General features: G+C 42.3%; 1 pseudogene; it reads right to left on the bottom strand.

Moving 5' to 3' along the window:
• Window positions 1-1964: 1964 nt before the first annotated feature.
• On the bottom strand, window positions 1965-2353 carry LOC119049757 (60S ribosomal protein L35a-like; annotated as a pseudogene).
• Between the last annotated feature and the right edge of the window lie 12444 nt (window positions 2354-14797).

The following is a 14797-nucleotide window of genomic DNA, read 5'->3' as shown; positions in this document are numbered from 1 at the left end:
TTCTTTTCTTTTTTTTAAATTGATTTGAGGGAGCAAGAGGTAGGGAGGGAGGGAAGGAGGGAAACAGAGAGAGGAAGGGAAGGAGGGCCAGAGGGGGAGAGAAAGACATCAATTTGTTGACCAACTCATTTACACCTTCATTGGTCGATTCCTGCATGTGCCCTGACTGGGGATGGAACCCACAACCTTAATGTATGGGGATAATGCTCTAACCAACTGAGCTACCTGGCCAGGGCTTGGGAGTAAAGTTTTATAAACTTATTTCAAACGTGGCCATTTAGTTCGTCTCCCAGTTAGATTTTGAGTCCGCTGAAGGCTGTCAACCTGTCGCATTCTAAGGACTCAAGACGGGTCTACAACAGGGGAGAGCGCAAATAGTTACGGAACAGTCACTAAACTGGAGCGCATGCGCACTCTCTGGCATTCTCGGCCGGCGTACACGGGCGGGTCCCACTGCCAAATCTCTCCGACCCAACCCGTCAACCCTTTTTCCACTTCCCCGCCCACAGGGACTCCAACACCTAAGACCCAGGCGTGAACCGGACACCGCTTGGCCCCAGTCACCTCCGGAGCAGGGTCAGCTGACTTCTCAGGACTCTGACGAGGAGACCAGAGCGGAAAAGCCTGGGACGGAGAAGTGTGGACTACATTTCCCACAATGCCCAGGGAGTCCTTCCGGTTTCTGGGCTTTCCACCTAGGTGATGGTACTTCGGAGGTGCAGCTCCCTGACTTTAATACGCGAAATCCTCTTTAAATATTCGGCAGAGATTGAAGATAGAGAATATGTAAAGTGGAGTCACTTTAGCCAAGCTGCTAAAATTATTAACATTATGAAGGAAAGAGTCCATTTTATTCTAACTAGTCTGGGAACTAAAAATCAATTAGATTAGAACTTTGCTGCCCATTCTCTACGTCTCTTAAAATGCTTTTCTCTGTGTTTTTTTTTTTTCCGGCCTTTCCATTCCTTAGTATCCTGGGTAATTTTTCATGGTGTATCCTAATTTGCTAATTTTCTGTTGTTTGATGTCCAATCTCCAGCCGAACTCATGCAATACGAACTTATCCAAACTAAGGATGATTATGTTTTTGACATGTAGAATCTACGTGTTCCCTTTTCAACTCTTCTTTGTCAACTTATTTAGATTCCTCTTTCACATGTAGACAAGTTGGCCCTTTAACTCTATAGTTTACAATAATATTACTCTCTGAGATTAATATTACTCTGAGAGTAATATTTCAGCATTGCATTATCTGGAAGCTTGTTCCTGTAGGTTCTCACTCACAGTACATCATACCTTCGTCTGTTTAGTAACCTTTGTGTATTCCTCACTGACTTTGAAAATTATGTCTGGGGATTCTTCAGGGTCTAAGATTCAGTTACTTTCCCAAGGGAGGATCTGCGCTGTTTCTGCCAACCTCTCCAGGGCATTATTAGTGCAAGGTCACGTTCAACAAAAAACACAGCTGAAGCTTCCCTAGACAATTCACGTGATCTAAATTTGGGGATATCCTGAGTGAGGTCTTATACTTGTAATACCTGAGACCTGGGTTTTCCCCCTGCTTTCCTATCACCTTAGTTCTCATCGAGCAGGAATTCTCACAGTTACCTAAGTGTGGAGGATGATAATGACTTACCTGGTTTTCCTTATCTTAGGGGTGTATTTCAGCCTTACGTGAGTTAAAAAAAAAAAAGCAAATGGTAGCAGGAAGTAGCAAATTATATTTTTTTAATTTACTCTTTAAAATGGATTTTATTTACTTATTTGAGAGGTGAGAGAGGGAGAAAAAGGAGATGAGGATGATTGATATGTGAGAGAAACCTCATCAGTTGGCTCCCCTTTGCATCCCGACTAGGGACTGAACCTGCAACCCAACCATGTTCCCCAACCTGGAATCCTTCATTTTGCCAGAGGGCCCCTAACCCAGCCACACAATCAGGTCTGTTATTTATTTATCAGTAAGTTTAAATCCTCGAGGGGTACATTACATGGATTCTGCATCCAATGGCCCTAGCAGGAAGGTTGCTTCGGAATTTAGCAGGAACCAGCCACTGTTTCCATGAGCACGAGTTACCTTCCACCAGATGACTCTGGTTTCATTTGGTTTACCACCAGGAGTCACTGTGTTGTTCTCTGCTTTGTACACATAAGCATATCTGTTGCCTAGATAGAATTCAGTTTCACCTTGAGCATAAACACCTTCAATTTTAAGAAGAGTTGTGTGCTCCCTCTCATTCCAGGGACCCCGTTTATAACCAGCAAAAATGGCTTTGGCCACCATCTTCCAGACGTATTTGTTGTTGTAGCAGTCCTGTTCCCGGCAGGCTCCACAGGCTTCAAGATCGCTAATCATATCTTGAAATGAATGGGGAAAAAACCCTACAAAAATACTATGCTCAACAAAAATATTTTAAAGAAATGAGGGGGAAATGAAGGTATTTTCAGGTCAAAAGGAAATAACACCACCAATAAAAATGAGCCAGTCCTTGTCATAGCCATCTTTCAGAGCTAATAGACTGTCACCTAAAATTTGGTTTACTTGTCAAGACTCCAGTAGAATCAGAAAATGTTTATTACGTAGTGAGGCTTACTAGGAGAGCGGGGCTGGTCTGGAAATGTACTGAGAGATAAAAGAAGAAGATCAGCTTGGAGTTTTTATGGTGGTCGGGCGTAGGGCTGGGAAAAGGCTTCCCACTGTTGTTTGACATCCCACCTCTGTCAAAGGAAGGAGCACCTGGGCTTTTTTTTTTTACCAGCTCATCTAAATGTGAGACAGGAGGCAAATGTGAAAAGAAAAGTTGAAACCTTGGCTGAATAGCTCAGTTGGTTAGAGCTTCATCCCAATATACCAAGGTGGTGGGCGCGATCCCTGGTCAGGGCACATGCAAGAAACAACCAATGATTGTGTCAATAAGTGGAACAACAAATCGATGTCTCTCTCTCTGAAAATAAATAAATAAATAAATAAATAAATAAATAAATAAGAAAAAAGAGAGTCAGTCTTCGTTCCAGTACATTACCAGCAGACTTTAACTGAAGAATATTCTAAAAGATGTACCTTTCAGCCCTGGGTGGTGTGGTTCAGTGGATTGGGTATCAGCATGTGAACCAAAGGGTCACTGGTTTGATTCCCAGTCAGGGCACATGCCTGGGTTGCGAGCCAGGTTTCCAGTAGGAGACATGTGAGAGGCAACCACACACTGATGTTTCCCTCTTTTTCTCCTTCCATTCTCCTCTCTAAAAGTAAATAAATAGAATCTTTTAAAAAACAGCAATAAAAGTATTTGATGGGGTTAAAGGAAAAGATAGGACTTTAAAAATGATATAATGCATAAGAAGGGGATGTAATGGATTTAATGGTTCCACCTTTTTATTATTTAGGAAGAAATTAAACAATATCTTGAGTAACTTTACATTGGAAAATTTTAATAATTTCTTACATAGCCATTAAAGATAAAAGTCAACAGTATATAGAGTTCGAATCAGAAGAGGAAACAATGAGGACTAGACAATAGTCCATCCAAACCAGAGGTCAGAAAAATAGATGGACAGCACGGTAGATTTAAAAACAAAATATTAATAATTAAATATAAGTTGACTAAGTGCTCCATGTTTAAAACAAAAAAAATGTCCAATTATATTTAGAGACTCTAAGCTGTTCATAACAGACACATCTAAATATAAAATCTCAGGGAAACGAATGTAAAAGGAGGGTAAAAATACACCATTTCAATGGTGCGGTGTGAAGTCTGGAGACAGGACATAAAAGTACATGCGATTTGAAACGTCAGACTTTGAAAGGTCATTTCTGGGAGAGAAAAGAAAGGAGGAGGCATCCTTTGGCAATTGTGTGGTGCAGTCCACGTGAAGTAAAAGGGAATCTTTGGCATCGTAAGAGACAAAAGAAAACCAAACAATTGGAGGACGCACCAGCATCTCCCAGAAACCATCAAAACAAATCCTCGACATCACTGAAATTTGCTGTATGGACAGAAGAGGGTGCTCTTGAACTAGGAATCTCATAAGCCAGCAAAAATCCACAAAAATGAAGGGAAGAAAATTCAGGCTCTTGAACTAGGAATCTCATAAGCCAGCAAAAATCCACAAAAATGAAGGGAAGAAAATTCAGTCTTACAAAGTTTTTATTTAAAGATCATATTCAGTATACTTCAACTCATTAAAAATTCCCCCGGTCAAATAATCAGGAATCAGAATAAAACTCTAAAGCAGCACTAGGAATGGAATGAAATATATTCAAAGAAGCATTTTTGGATAAGAAAAATCAGCTTGAATCAGACATCTAAAAAAAGGAACCGCTTTGGCCAGGCGCCTCAGTTGGTTGGAATGATGTTCTGTACACCAAAAGACTGCGGGTTCTATCCCCGATCTGGGCATGTACGTAGGTATGTAAAAAGAAAACGAACTCTGCTCTGGCTGGCATAGCTCAGCTGGTCGAGTGCCACCCTGTGAAAGAACAGGTCACTGGTTCAATTCCCACCTAGGGCACATGCCTGGAGCCAGGTCCCCAATAGGGGGCGCAGAAGAGGCAACCACACATTGACGTTTTTCTCTTTCTCCCTCTGTTCCCCTCTCTCTAAAAAATAAATAAAATCCTTAAAGTAATGTTTAAGAAAAGAAAAGAAACTCTTAGCCTTTGCAAGCAACAGCATGGAGGGACCTGGAGATTATTATGCTAAGTGAAATAGCCAGGCAGAGAAATAACATATGATCTCATTTATTTGTGGAATCTAATCAGCAAAGTAAATGGTTGAGCAAGATAGAAACAGAGGCACGGATCCATGGAAGAGACTGCCAGCTGTCAGAGGGGAGGGGGGACTGGATGACAGAAGGGGAAGGGTTGGTCAGCAGACGAATATGCCTGACGCATGGACACAGGCAACAGTGTGGTATGGCCAGAGGGGAGAAGGACACCGGGTGGCGGTGGGCAGAGGGGGAAAAATTGGGACAACTATAGTAGCATAAACAATAAAACGTAACTAAAAACAAACAAAAATGAAAACAATTCGCTCAGTGCCTAGAAAATAGTTAGCATTTACAATGGGATGAATTCTCCTTGAATGTTATGGAGAATGTGGTAACTGATAAGAGCATTATTTTAGGAAGACTAACTGGACTGTTTACTCAGTGAGATCATAACTGCAGCATATTACAAAGGCACGGAGCTTCCAGTCAATATATCTGTTTGATAATAAAGAACAAAGTTCTGGGCTCTGTGCCTATTGGAAGGAAAGAGAAGAGAAAAAGCCGTGTCTCTGTACGTGACACCCACGAGCCACGCCTACGGACGTGGGAGAAAGTTGAGGCTGTGAAAGCAGGTGGGGGTGAAGATGACTTTACAAATGTGGATTCTGACATCAGATTGGTGAACCCAACAGGATATGTTTGCAGGAATCGTATCCCTCAAGCATAGGAAGAAGGTTAATGTTTGGATTTGGGGATTTTCTGCATAGAAGTCATATTGCAAGCACTGAGAGTGGCTAAGGTCTGTCCCAAGCACAGAGCACACGATTTTAAAGGCAAGGAGTAGAAAAGAACGCGGTAATGACACAGAGGGCGAAACACAGATTTCGAGGACGGAGTGGTATCAGGTTAGGGAATCCTGGTTCCTGGATCCATACTTGCGTTTTTCTGTATCACCACCAGAGGGTGCCCAAGTCTCACTACATCCCTGGCGATTTTGGTGATGAGCCAGTTTCAAAAAGAAATTTTAAGCTGCTTACTTTCTCTTGACTGAAGAAATTTTACTGAATCATTTATACAGATAGGTTTTGTAAAATAAATAAATAAAAAGATCTCAAATCAGGACTACATGTCTCCCATTTTTACTTAGAACATGGGCCAATTATTGTGGAGAGGTGTTAGCAGCTCTCTTGGAGTAATCAACTGGAGTAAATTAATAGCCAATTTTTGTTTTCTGAGGTCATTTTTTGTGTAGTTCTACTTGTCGTGCAGAACATTTCTGACCTATTCTCAACAACAAATTCATATACTACTATTGTTTTAATGTCAAACAGCATGGCTTTCAGGAAAAAGACAACGGCATTTAGTTATTTTTACAGCAAAACTAACTCATCAGCTCCAAGCTCTGATTTCTAATTGTCTCCAATGGCCCTGATAATTTGTTTTGTTGCATTCCCAGTCACGACACCTGTGAGTAGGGGCGGCTTTATTTCTTCTTTTCTAAATCCCTTTATTTCTTTTTCATATCTTATTGTGCTTTCTGGGCCACTCTTTACAATACTGGACAGATGCGGTGGTCTTGAATAGAAGCTCTTCAAAGATGGGGAACTACAAAGGCACGGAGGGCTGACCTATGTGCCTTCAGGAACGTGTGCTCAGTCAACACGAAGAGGGATAAGTGAGGGTCCTCACTAGACAGATTCCTCCACCTTTGTGGGGAATGTTGGGGGGAGGGCAATGCTGGTAACACTGCACGGTTCTCCCCAGATCGAACCAACTTCCTGTTTTCCTATTTTTGCAATAGTGCTGGGATCAGGGCGACAGCTGTGGGCATCAGAAGCAAGGGTGATCCCTGAGGAAGGAGCTGTACACCTTCCATCTTTATGCAGGATTTCTGAGGGCCTGGTGGAGTGGCTTGCATCATCAACTCTTCTGGAAAAGTCAGGCTTGGCAGCGAACACAGCTGCATTGCCTGGTCAAGAAAGACCCACCCAGGGCCTGAACTTTGCACTTTCTAAGCGTGGGAAAGCTTGGCTTACAATTGATGACAAATGGAGAGAAGGCAACATAGGGAATGTAACTGTGAGAAAGGGAATACATAAATGCTTTGTGCAACGAGGGAAACTCAAGCAAGGTTCCTAGCCAATGGTGAGACTACAGCTCAGTTGCACCAGGTACCCTCAGGGGTAAAGCCATATATTTGCCCCTGACTTTGTAATCTGACAAGGTCAAGTGTAATCCTGCATACCTAAGTGGCGCTGCTCTGGCAGAAATTTTGGTTTTATAATATGATGCAGAACTGGACCAATTGTCAATAACTGAGTGGAACTCTAGTACTATGCCAGTGTCTGTTGACTTATTTTTCAAGGCATATCTACTACCCAGCTCTGATATGGTATAATGCTTGCACTGTCCCTAAGATTCAGCTCTCTTATGCAAACAGGTCATATGCTAACCATGACACTGATCGCCGGCGCCTTGAAGTATTCAGTTCGAGTCTCATCAGGATGCAGTTGGAATGGAAAAATCACTGAACTTGGGAAGAACTATATTTAGCTAGCCATTATCTAATCTATGCTAAATAGCTCAGCAGAAATTTATCATAAGATATAATTAACAGTAGATTGATGAGGAAATGGGTAATCAAATTAGTACAGAAACTTGAAAATGTATGGAATGGCTTTATAGGATAGTGAGATGGTGAATTTCATGCCAACCTGTCTGGGCCACGGGGTACCCAGATATTTCTGCGAGGGTATTTTTGGATGAGATTAACATTGAAATCAGCAGCTTTAGTAATCAGATTGCTCTCCCTCAGGAAGGTGGGCCTCACCCAATCAGGGGAAGGCCTGAGCGGAACAGAGAGGCAGACCCTCCCCCAAGTGAGAGAGAAGTTTTCTTCCCAGATGGCTTTTAGATAGGGACATCAGCTGCCATCAGACTTTAAGTGACATGTCAGTTCTTCCTGGGTTTCAAGCCTGTGGCCTTGAGACTGGAACCGCACTGTCGGCTGTCCCGGGTCTCTGGCTTGCCATCTCACTGTGCAGGATGTGGGACTGGCCAGCCTCAAGAATAGTGCCAGACAGTTCCTAATAATAAACCTCTTTCTGTGCATGTGTATCTGTCTGTCTGTCCATACATTCTACTCCCTCTGTTTCTCGGAAGAACACTAATACAGTCGTTTCTATAAATCTGGCTCTAAATGAACAGACAGGAAGCATGCCCGTGTGGATGCTACTGGAGGGTATGTTATACAAGCACAACCCTAATTGTAGATGCTTGTACAACCGTGACGTTTTTGCTGTAAAAGCCAGGAGCCTAGGCTAGCCACCAAGGGGGCAACCTGTGCCAGCAAGGTTAACTCAGAATTTGGGGGTGTTCGGTCTGTGTGCATTCCAGGCACTGGCCCTTGACCTGCTCTTGGGAGGTCATCTCTAAGTTCTTGGAGCATCCTGTGTCTTTGTCTGGGGACTCGGACTGCACCAGGGAGTCTGTGATAGCAGTGTGACTCACGGTGGGGACCTTGGGCCATGCTGTGTCTGTTTTGACTCTGGAGCAGATGAAGACAAAGTAACCCATGGGCACCCACATCGTTGTGGCCAATCCCAGCAGAAACTCTGTCCTGGGGTAGCCAACAATACTGTGTGTGTGTGTGTGTGTGTGTGTGTGTGTGTGTGTGTGTGCGTGTGTGTGTTCTAAGATAAGTTCTCATTCCTCTTGTGGGTTAAGGCATTCTCAATTAATTGTTTTTGTTGTAATAAATCCATAACTAACATTTATTTAATTCTAATTACAATCTGGGCCATCTGCTATAGCCTTGAAAGAACATCAATGCCCTGGTTTTGGAGCAGACGTAACGGAGGCTCAGATGGACCAGCTAATGCTCCCGGTTAAAAACCTCAGTCCCACTTCTGATTCTGACTTCCTGTTGCCATTGGCGATGACGCTTCAGCATCTCTTACAGAGAAGGATCTAAACAGAGGGTTTTTTTTTCTTTCTAATAGACTTTTGCATTGGGTTCTCCGAAGAGTGTGTGCATTTCATGTGTGAGGGAACTTGGTATCTCAGGGAAGTCATGAGACCTCTTCAGGCTTGAGGATTTCATCTCACACCTTTGGTTCCAAAGTACACAGACTCTGCCTGAGAGGAACAAGGTTTCTCTTCATTCTTCCTGTGTCTCTGAATGTATACAGATCGCTAAGGCAAAGCCCCTGCCTGTTATTAAAGTTTAATAGGGACCCACAGTCTTAAAAACTCTGTGAAAACACTTAGGCACATTTATTTTCTGAATTTGCCAAGTTGTCAGTTTCACTCGGAAATGACTAAACAGGAATGATCAGCCTCGACTTGGTCTTTCTGTTCAATTTAGCTCTTTTTACATTTAATCTAGATTGAAGCTGATGTGCAGACCCTGAGGCAATGTTGACTTTACCCCCAAATACCCTTCTATTCTCTTCTCATAATGAATGAATGTCTTATTCTTGATGTGTGTGGGCCTGGAGGAAGTCCTGGAGAGGGTGGCGGGGATTGATGCTGGTACGTTTTTGTTGTAAATATGGAAACAACATTGAAAGGCACCAGACATTTATCACGTTCTTAGGTCTTACATATCAGGTGGCCTGTTAGGGGGCTGAACACTAGCTGTAATGTTAGGGGACGTGTACTGAAGCCTTAGTTCCATGATGTGACACCATAAGAAAGTCGCCTTGTCCGCCATCCTGGCTCTGGGGCGGGGAGGATCCCTCTTCTCTTCTGACGTCTGTGGACCACAGTGTAAAGGGATCAGCACCATGCAACCAATAGTGTTTTGTGTCTCCTCCAAAATTCAATGAAGTTCACAAATGAGGCCCTGACTTCTTGGAAGTCAGAGGATTAAGCCCTGGCCAGAAGCTTCATCCTGTACGCCAAAAGGTTTCGGGTTTGATTCCCAGTTGGGGCTCATGTGAGAGGCAACCATTTAGCCTCTCTCTCTCTCTATCTCTCTCTCTCTCCAATGACAAAATGTCCTTGGGTGAGGAGGATTAAGACACCTCGATTGTCCTCCACTTGGGGAGGTTTATCTCAGTGTGCCCTGACATTACTGAACAGCCAGAACCTCCCAGATTGCAGGCATTTGAATTTTATTAGATTTTTTTATCTTCACTTTATTAGCATATATCCTGCATGCCTGCAGGGCATGCCACGAGGAAAATTCAAGTCAAAACTATATTTATCCCCTGGCTCCCCAGAGAGCTCAGTAAAGCACAGACAGAATCCAGAAACCCCAGGAGAGAGGATTAACTCAGAGTCCCTAGGTGATCCCTGGGAGGGGACTTGGTATTCCTGCCCCAGCTCACTGACCGCAGCACACGACTTCTTTGAAGGTGGACAGAGGAATACTCACAGGAAGAACCGACTGAAGAGGAGAAAGAGAGTGGGTCTGGGAGTATTTGAAGTAGACCTAGCCGGGTAGCTCGGTTGGTTAGAGGAACATCCCGATGTGCAAAGGTTGTGGGTTTGAGCCCCGGTCAGGGTACGCACAAGAATCCAATAATGAATGCACGAATGAGTGGAACAACAAAATTAATCTCTCTCTCTTTCTCTCCTCCTTCCTCTCTGTCTCTAAAAATCAATAAGAAAGAATATTTGAAGAAATAAGGGCTAAAATTTTCCCAAATTTGATGGAAGAAAGAAACCCACAGATTCAAGAAGCTTATAGTGTTCCAAATAGGATAAATTGGAAGAAATCCATACCAGGACACATTATAATTAAATTTCTGAAAATTAAAGACAAGAAAAAGTCTTGGAAGCATTGAGAAATGGCACATCACGAACAGGGAACACCCGTTTGAATTAAGTGGAGTTCTCACCCGAAACCACGCAGGCAGGAAGTGACAGGCATTTTTTTCAAGTCACGGAGAAGAAAATTGGTTAGCAGTAAACTTAGTACGAAACTGTCCTTCAGGAAATGAATACCACTCATAAAGCAGAAAATTGCTGACTCACACAACAACTTTGATGGATCTTAAATACATTTTGCTGGTTGAAGAAGATAAGTCTCAGACGGTTAGGCACTGGGCTTCTGTTTATGTGACAATTCACAAGACAAAAGGTCACCAGAGGTTAGGAGGATGTGACCATGTGAGGTTGTTTACGGGGATGAGACTGGTCTTCCTTCTAATTGTTGGGAGGGCCACATAAATCTCTGCACTTGTTAACATTTATAGGCTTACTAGACAGCTCATCAAATGAGAGCACTCAGATTTACTGTGTAATAAACTACAAAATAAATTTTCAAAGGTCACATTTGCACACTTCACAAGCCATGATTGCAAAGTTAAATGGAGATCTTAAAATAAAGTGTTAACACCGCAAACACAGATTCATATAAGGCCAGTTACTTTTTTATATAGCATTTTTCCAGCAGTTAAATTATTTTTTAAATTATTTATTTAATTTTTTTTAGAGAGAGGGGGAGGGAGGGAGGGAGGGAGGAAGCAAGGGAGAGAAACATTGATGTGTGGTTGCCTCTCACGCACCCCCAACTGGGGACCTGACCCGAAAACTAGGCATGTGCCCTGACTGGGCATCGAACCAATGGTTCACAGTCTGGCATTCAGTCCACTGAGCCACACCAGCCAGGGCAAAAGTTTTTAATTTTAATAAATTCCAACTTATCAATGATTTGTTTCATGGGTAGTCTGTGTCTAGTAAGGCATTAGCATACCCGAGGTTTTATATAGGGTTTCTCCCATTTCACCTTCCAGAAGTTTCCAGTTTTTCATGACCTGTTTAGGCCTGTGATCCATTTCCACTTGATTTTCGTGAGGAGTGTAAGATCTGTTCCTACATTCATTTTCCTGTGGCTAGGATGCACCGTCGTTCCAGTGCCACTTCTCGAGGACACTGTGTTTGCTCCATTTGTGTAGTCTTGTTCCTTCGTCAGAGATCAGCTGTGTGTTCCTGGGGGCCTAGTTCTGGGCTCGCTGTTCTGTTCCTGGGTCCGTCTGCTATTGTGTCACTGGGTGCCACTCTGTCTAGGTCACTGTTGCTTTGTAGTAAGGTTTGAGGTTGGGCCGTGTCTGTTCTCTGACCTTGGCCATCTCGTCCAATGGTGTGGGCTGCTCATTTACACTTTGTAGTCAGTGTGTTAGCGTCCATAAACTAGCTCAATGGGGTTTACGGATCAAGGTGGGCAGAGCGGACGTCCTGACAATGCTTTGGCTACGAACATGAACTCTGTGTATCTGTTTAGTTCTTCTTTGATTTAATGTGGCAGAGTCCTGTCCTTTTCTTCATATGGATCCTGTACATATTTTGTTAGATTTATACATAAGTGTTTCATTGTGGAGGCTGCTAAAGTAAATAGTGTTCAGTGTGCAATTTCAGGTTTCTGGGCATATTTAAGTTTTATCTAACTTTAGTTACTTTCATATGAATGTTTAAGATGTATGTGAGGAATAAATAGGGTAATACACAAAACTTCCCTTTTTATCAGATCTGAAATGAAAACATCACAGATGCAGATACAGTTGTAACTCTTAAACAATAACTAGTGTTTTGAAAAGACTTTGCTGAGTATAGGAAGGGAAGAATTTGAACCTAGGACTGGATATCACCTAGGCATAGCTTGTCCATAGAATAACAAACAGAGTTAATGGATCCTAAAAAGTTCTATGTACATTATCTTGCACATTAAAAACTAAGGCCCCAACCATGATGCTTATCTGTATATTATCTATTAATCATATGTTTATGTTTATCATCGGTCATCAATCTATTTTTACAGAAGTGTGGCCAAGAAATAGCATTCATCTAAAGGACTGGAATACTCAAGTGATCACAGAGTTGCAGAGAAAAAAATAGGAATATAGATATTCAAGAAATTAAGTCCTTAAGCCTGTGGTGAGGGATAGAGTGCTGTTTTGGGGGTTCTGCTGTGTGTTCTTTCTCGTGGTAGAGAGTGCTCGGCACTCTCTATGTTAGAAGCTATGGTGTAATCACCAAAGCTTACAAGCCTTCACTAGACTCTTCTTGGCTCCCTATGATTGGAAAACAGACTCTGTAAGTCACGAAGTCTTACAGAGGGCCCTGGCTGGGTGGCCCAGTTGGCCGGAACACCGTTCTGTACACCAAAAGGTTGTGGGTTCGACCCCAGTCAGGGCACATGTGGGAGGCAATACCTTCCTCTCTAAAATCAATTTTTTAAAATATCCAAGGGTGAGAATTTAATTTATTTAAATGTTATAGAGGCAATATGACCTTTTGAGAACAGTTCCAGAAAGAGAACTCAAGCAACTGGTATTTTGTTGAACAAGATCAGCAATAAATACACATTTGATATCATGTTTGTATATACATTTCAATTATGTTAAAGTAAACCTGTTATCTCATGTATTCAAAGCCCCATCTGTTTTTTCAAATAATTGTTACAGCATTTGATATTCCCATCAATATATGTTATTCACAAGTCCTTCTGTGAGCTGCTTCCATCAGTTATTTAAAGAGACTTAACAATAAAGTATATTTGGAAAACTATTAAAAGTAGAGTTTTTATAGAATATCAAGATCAGGAGGACTTTAAGAAGAAAAGGTAAATAAAGAAAGATAAGGCACGCCTTAGTAGAAGACCGCAGGGCCCATCATCATTTCCGTGGTTGAACTTCAGCTCTGGCTCTGGGCCTTCTGACCAGGAAGCAGAGAGGAGCACGTTATCAGAAATTGCAGGAGAGTGAGAATTCCCTTCACTCTGCGCCTTGAGAGGACTCGTTTCGGTAGAACTTCCCAAATGACTGGTGAACAAGAAATACCTTTTGACATTTGAGAAATAACAGCTTTATTGTTACACTCAAACACCATAAAACCCCTCTCTAAAATGTACAGTTCAGTGGCTTTAATACATCCACAGAGTTGTGCAGAAATCACCATTATGTGCTTCACTGTGTCTTTAGCCTGGCAGAAAGAAACGTGGTCCTTCTGCACGACCCCTCTACCAGTGCCTGGCCACCACTAATCTGTGTCCCATCTCTCGGGATGTGTCTGTTCTGGACAATCCATATACATTGTATGTGTTCATACAACATGTGGTCAGTATGTCTGGCCCGGCTTCTTACACTTAGCACAATATTTCAAGGTTTATTCATATTCGAGCAGGTATTAAGTATTTGTTTATTTCTAGGGCTAAATAATTTTTAATTGTATAATCATGCCACTTTTTTTGAATCCTCAATGCCATTTATTTACTATTATTATTTTAATTTTATTGATTATGCCATTACATTTGTTCTATTTCCCCCCTCTGTTCCCTTCCACTCTGCACGCCCCTCCCCCACCGTTCCCCCCTTTAGTACATGAACACGTGTCTCAAGTTCTTTAGATTCTATATTTCCCCTACTATTCCTACCCTCCCCCGATCTATTTTCTATCTACTGTCTATGCTACTTATTTTCTGTACCTTCTCCCCCCTTCTCCTCCTCCCACTCCCCTGTTGCTAACCCTCCATGTGATCTCCATTTCTATGGTTTGCTCCTGATCTAGCTGTCCTCTTAGTTTGCTTTTGTTTTAGGTGTGGTTATTGGTAACTGAGTTTGCTTTCCTTTCACTGTTCATCTTTTTTATCTTCTTTTTCTTAGATAAGTCCCTTTAACATTTCATATAATAAGGGCTTGGTGAGGATGAACTCCTTGAATTTGATCTTATCTGAGAAGCACTTTATCTGTCCTTCCATTCTAAATGAAAGCTTTACTGGATAGAGCAATCTTGGTTGTAGGTCTTTGGTTTTCATGACTTGGAATACTTCTTTCCAGCCCCTTCTTGCCTGTAAGGTCTCTTTTGAGAAATCAGCTGACAGTCTGATGGGAACTCCTTTGTAGGTGACAGTCCCCTTAGCTCTTGCTGCTTCTAGGATTCTCTCCTTCATTTTAATCTTGGCTAATGTAATGATGATGTGCCTTGGTGTGTTCCTTCTTGGGTCCAACTTCTTTGGGACTCTCTGAGCTTCCTGGATTTCCTGGAAGTCTATTTCCTTTGCCAGAATGGGGAAGTTCTCCTTTATTATTTGTTCAAATAAGGTTTCCACTTGTGACTGTTCCTCTTCCCCTTCTGGTACCCCTATAAT

This window comes from Artibeus jamaicensis, unplaced genomic scaffold, assembly GCF_021234435.1.
Source record: "Artibeus jamaicensis isolate MK-2021 breed Jamaican fruit bat unplaced genomic scaffold, CSHL_Jam_final scaffold_612, whole genome shotgun sequence".
NCBI classification, from domain to species: Eukaryota; Metazoa; Chordata; class Mammalia; order Chiroptera; family Phyllostomidae; genus Artibeus; species Artibeus jamaicensis.
Note: the sequence above shows the minus strand (reverse complement) of the source record. Positions and strands in the feature narration are given on the sequence as shown.